The sequence below is a fragment of the Erinaceus europaeus genome, chromosome 8 (genome assembly GCF_950295315.1).
Source record: "Erinaceus europaeus chromosome 8, mEriEur2.1, whole genome shotgun sequence".
Classification (NCBI taxonomy): domain Eukaryota; kingdom Metazoa; phylum Chordata; class Mammalia; order Eulipotyphla; family Erinaceidae; genus Erinaceus; species Erinaceus europaeus.
This window is the reverse complement of record NC_080169.1, coordinates 78,800,581-78,805,606: the sequence shown is the minus strand read 5'-3', so window position 1 is coordinate 78,805,606 and position 5,026 is coordinate 78,800,581. Positions and strand designations below refer to the sequence as shown.

General features: G+C 35.7%; 1 pseudogene; it reads left to right on the top strand.

The window, feature by feature from the left end:
- Positions 1-1,196: 1,196 nt before the first annotated feature.
- On the top strand, positions 1,197-4,083 carry LOC107522166 (small ribosomal subunit protein eS28-like; annotated as a pseudogene).
- The last annotated feature ends 943 nt before the right edge of the window (positions 4,084-5,026 follow it).

Sequence of the window (5,026 nt, the reverse complement as noted above, 5' to 3'; positions counted from 1 at the left end):
GTGTCAGATAAAGTAAGGACTGCAAAAACTGGATAAGGGCAAGAGACCGGCACACTTTAATGATGGTCCTTTTGCTCACTACCAGGCCACTCCATCATCCTAGGCCCTAGTCAGGGAATCTTTGGATTTCCACACAGATATGATGGTCCTAGACCACTAACAGATCCCTCTCTCTACCATCACTGGCCATCTCCATCAGGAATATCATAAGCCTTCTTGTGGGACTCTACAGGATCTTGCTCTCAATGTGGGTCAGCAATGGTAAGGACTGCCCTACTCTTTGAAGGGAGGCTGGGTCAACATACTTTGCCACTTGAGGAAGAAGGGAGAGTCCTGAAGTGAGTATAGCCTAGAATGTTCCTAGCTATAGCCATGGAATGTGAGCTCAGACCTACAGGGATACAGAGGTTACACAGGCTCCTGTGCTAAATATGAATAGACATGGACCCCACATTGGCTGGGTACAGTCTGTAGTTAATGGGATTTGTATAACTTTCACATATTTGGGAGCTACCCTCTGCCCTGATCCAACTTTCTAGACCTTTTCCCAACTCTGACACTGTCTCCTCACACAATAATTTTAGACCACCTGAATGTTAGCTGTCAGGCTCAGGTAAAAATTAGTAAAGTCATGGAACCCTTGGAATATACTAAAACTAGATTTCCTAGTTTTTCCAAAATGGAGACCCTAAGTCTCACTTGTTCTATTCTTAGCCTTTGGTTCCTGATTATTAAATAATTTTTTATGCTTTGTATTTTAATGCTTTTTTCAGCCACCGAGTTGCAGTTGCTGCCATGATGCCAACCTAACATCCCTGGGCAGATGACTTCACCAATGTGTCCTAGAACCCCACATCCCCAGAGCCCTATCCCACTAGGGAAACATAGAAATAGGCTGGGGATATGGCTCATCTGTCTATGCCCATGCCCATTGGAGAAGAAGATACAGAACCCTTCTGCACCCCAAAGTGATCCTAGGTCCATACTCCCAACATGATAAATAATAGGCAAATTCCAGTGGAGGAGATGGTGGGAATTGTATGGAATTGAACCCTTATAATCCTGTCAATCATTATTAAATCAATAACCAAAAAGTCATAGTTCTTATAGATTTAGATGGAACTGATATTTTAAAGATATTTTCATCATTTTAAAATGTGCTATTTTAAAATAACCACCACTGCCGCGCTGCCATCATGGACACCAGCTGCTTAAAGCCTATCAAATTGGCCAGGGTCACCAAGGTGGTGTGCAGGACCAGCTCTCAGGGACAGTGCACTTAGGTCCACGTGGAGTTCATGGACTACACCAGCCGCTTCATCATCTGAATGTCAAGGTCTCTGTGAGTGAGGGCTAAATGCTCAAGCTCCTGGAGTCAGAGCAAGAGGCCCACAGGCTGCACTAGCCTCTCGTAGCTTCCAGGTCCCAGATGTATGCTCCACCACCTGCCTCGCCAGGATGACCTGCCACTGTCAATAAACTAATTGTATTTTTTTTAAAAAATGTGTTATTTTATCTCATAGTTATTTTCTTTGGACTCTTTATGTGTATTAATTCCTTTAATCTTCACTGCAATTTTTCCAGTGCCTCCATTTGTAGAACTTAGCATTATTGAAATGTTACATTTTCTTATGATAAATGAGAAGTTTGAAGTAGATTACTTTTAATAATTCTAAAAGATAGTTGTGTTTTGTAATTTGACATAAACAATAGGTCGTTTTATTATTTTAATTTTTGTATAGACATAATTGTAAAAATAAGGTGATTAGCAATTCAAATAGTTGTTTTCTAAAAGTGAATTAATAAGATGCAGAAAAAATGTTCTTTATCTTTCAAAAGTAAATGATTGATGGATTTAAATTTAAATGAAACAGACTTATAAATGTTAGCTGTCATTCAAGTTAAACCATAGTAATACATTTAGATGTTGAGATTAAATATTCTGTTTATTTATTTGTATAGTTGAAATAGCTAATTGAATTCCTGTTCAAAGGACAGCCAAGTTTAATATGATTGGAAATAAAGACCATAAAACATTTATATAAAGAAGTTAAACTAGGAAATTTTGAAATTAACTTCAATAAGTAATTATCACATACATACATTCAGCATACTAGTGAATACATCAATAAATATCACTTTCTTTTTAAATTTCTTTATTGGGGGATTAATGGTTTATAATCAACAGTAAAGTACAATAGTTTATACATGCATAACATTTTGCAGTTTTCCACATAACAATACAACACCCTTAGGTGCTACTCTGCTAGGATATGAACCCCCCACCCCCCATCCCTGAGTCTTTTACCTTGATGCAATACACTAACTCCAGTTCAAGTTCTGCTTAGTGTTTTCCCTTCTGATAAAGATCACTTTTAACCTTTTGTCCAGAGTAAATGCATACATTAAAGCAAAGAAGTTGGTGATTAAATTAACAGATAACATTTTTAGATTTTTAGAGTAATCATGAGAAAGATGATGGTGGGCAGTTTTTAAAGAAAAAAGAATAATGTTAAAGTAATGGCACAACTCTGAACTCTGGTAGGAAACCACTCACTACTTGTTCAAGCTGTAGTATAATGCTATTCTTAGTGACCCTGCTGTCCCTTATCCAATTAAAAAAACATTATCATATGTTACCCCTGTGTATCAAAATAAATTTAATCATTTATTTATTATTGGATGCAGACAGAGAGAAATTGAGAAGGGAGGGAGAGTTAGAGAGGGAAAGAGACAGAGAGAGACTTGCAGCTCTGCTTCACCACTTGCAAATATTTTCCTCTGCAAGTGGGGACCAGGGGCTTGAACCCAGGACCTTGAGCATTGTAACATGTGCACTCAGCCAGGTGTGTCACCACCCAGCCCCAGAGAGACACTTTTCTTGCTGACCTAGAAGAATGGAAAAGTTATAGGAAGGAAAGAAGGTAAATAATGTCTTAATTTTAGCCTTGTGAGACTCAATACAATTTTTTTCTTTATTTTTTTCTTTATTAGGGGATTAGTGTTTACAGTCAATAGTAAATACAATGGTTTGTATATGCATAACATTTCCCAGTTTTCCACATAACAATACAACCCCCATTAGGTCCTCTGCCATTATGTTCCAGGACCTGAACCACCGCCACCCCCAGTCTTTTACTGTCCTGCAACAGACCAACTTCATTCCAAGGTCTACTTAGTGTTTTCTCTTCTGATCTTTTCAACTTCTGCCTGTGAGTGATATCATCCCATATTCATCCTTCTGTTTCTGACATATTTCACTTAAATTTTATTAAGCTGGCTTGTACTACAGAGGCTAAAACGTAGTAAGTTAGAATTGTTTCATTTCTAACTGTCATTGTGAACTTCATTTATCCTCTTGAATTCATTTTTATTAGTGTTTCAGTAATGGTTTATAAGACTATAATGGCATAGTTTCACACTGCATTCACCACCAATGTTTTGTTCTCCCCCCTCACTAGCCTTCCACGATACCCATCATAGTTCTCATAAAGTCGAAGAAACAGGTTGACAACTTTTTATTTATTTTGCAAGTTCATGTCTTTCAATTCTCTATATTTCACATATGAACAAAACTATGCTGTAGTCATTTTCCTTATTAGAATGACAACAAATTTTCCTCTGGTAATTTATATTTTAAGTAGCTTTTGTGAATATTTGAAGTAAAAGAGGATATGAAGCAGATAACTTAATTCCTGGTTGTCTTTTCCTTTAGTTTTAATTCTCACTTCTGTAGCTTAAAATTTATGACTTGGCCTAATGAATATTTAGAGTCTTAAATATATGCTTAGTGGAATAGACTAATAGAAGGTGAAGTACTCTGTCTTGTTGGAATATCCTAACCATATTGGCAAACAATTTTTTTCTATGAGTTTTCCTAAGTAAAATGTACTATAATATTCTACCATACTCCTTCTACCAATATTTATTGGAAGTATGATTTGAGTAATATAAATGACATTTTTTTGTCATATAGTGAGCATTAATGTGCTGTAATGTTCTTTTTTCTCATAATTTTCAAGAAATGTTTTTGATGAAGTCACTAATCTTTCAGGAAATCAACTGTTCCTACCCTTGAAATAAAAGTATCTGAAGTTCCAGGACATATTGGAATAACTTGGCACCCTTTTTGTATCACATAGATCACTTATTTTGAACAAGATTTTCATTTTAAAAGCATCTTCAGACTGCTATCGTATCTTTAATGCATTCTTCAGAAGTCTATAATTTATCTTGCTTAAATGCCCTAGGGAGTTAAACTAAGTCTTCTCATATATTTTCTCTATATTGACTGTTATATCTGCATCTGTGCCAGTTTCTGGTTTGACTCTATGTTTTTTTCTTAGACAAAGGTTATGAAGTAGTCAATATGTATAGTCCTTAAAAAGATTTTAAATAATCATGAATACTGCTTCTTTCTGGCTGTGAGTCTATTAATAAGAAAACTTATATAAAATTATGTATGTTTGTGTAAGACATATGAATAAACTCATTTTAGTATCAGATAATTTAGATAAACAATCAAATCTAATTTTTGAGTTTGTGGGGTTTTAATTTGGAGGTAGGGAATGAAATGTGTAAATTGTGAAAGTTGTTCATTGATTCTTTTAGTTTCCCTCTCAGTACTGCTTTAGCTGTGTCCCAAATATTTTGATAGGTTGTGTCTTCATTTTCATTAGTTTCCAGGAACATTTGAATTTCCTGTTTGAGTGAGTGTCTGACCCAGTGGTTCTTAAGGAGCATGTTGTTTAGTTTCCAAATTCTATGTCTTTTAATAATTTTCCGTTTGTTGTTAAAAGTTAGTTTTACTCCACTGTGGTCTGAGAAGATACTTGGGATGATTTCAATGCTCTTGAATTTATTGATGCTGTCTTTGTGGCCTAACATGTGGTCTATCCTTGAGTATGTGTTGTGTGGATTTGAAAAGAAGGTGTATTCCAGTTTTTTGGGGTGGAGGAGTCTGAAAATGTCCAAGAGGTCTAGTCTGTCAATCTCTTCATTCAATTCTCTTGTATCTTTATTGGTT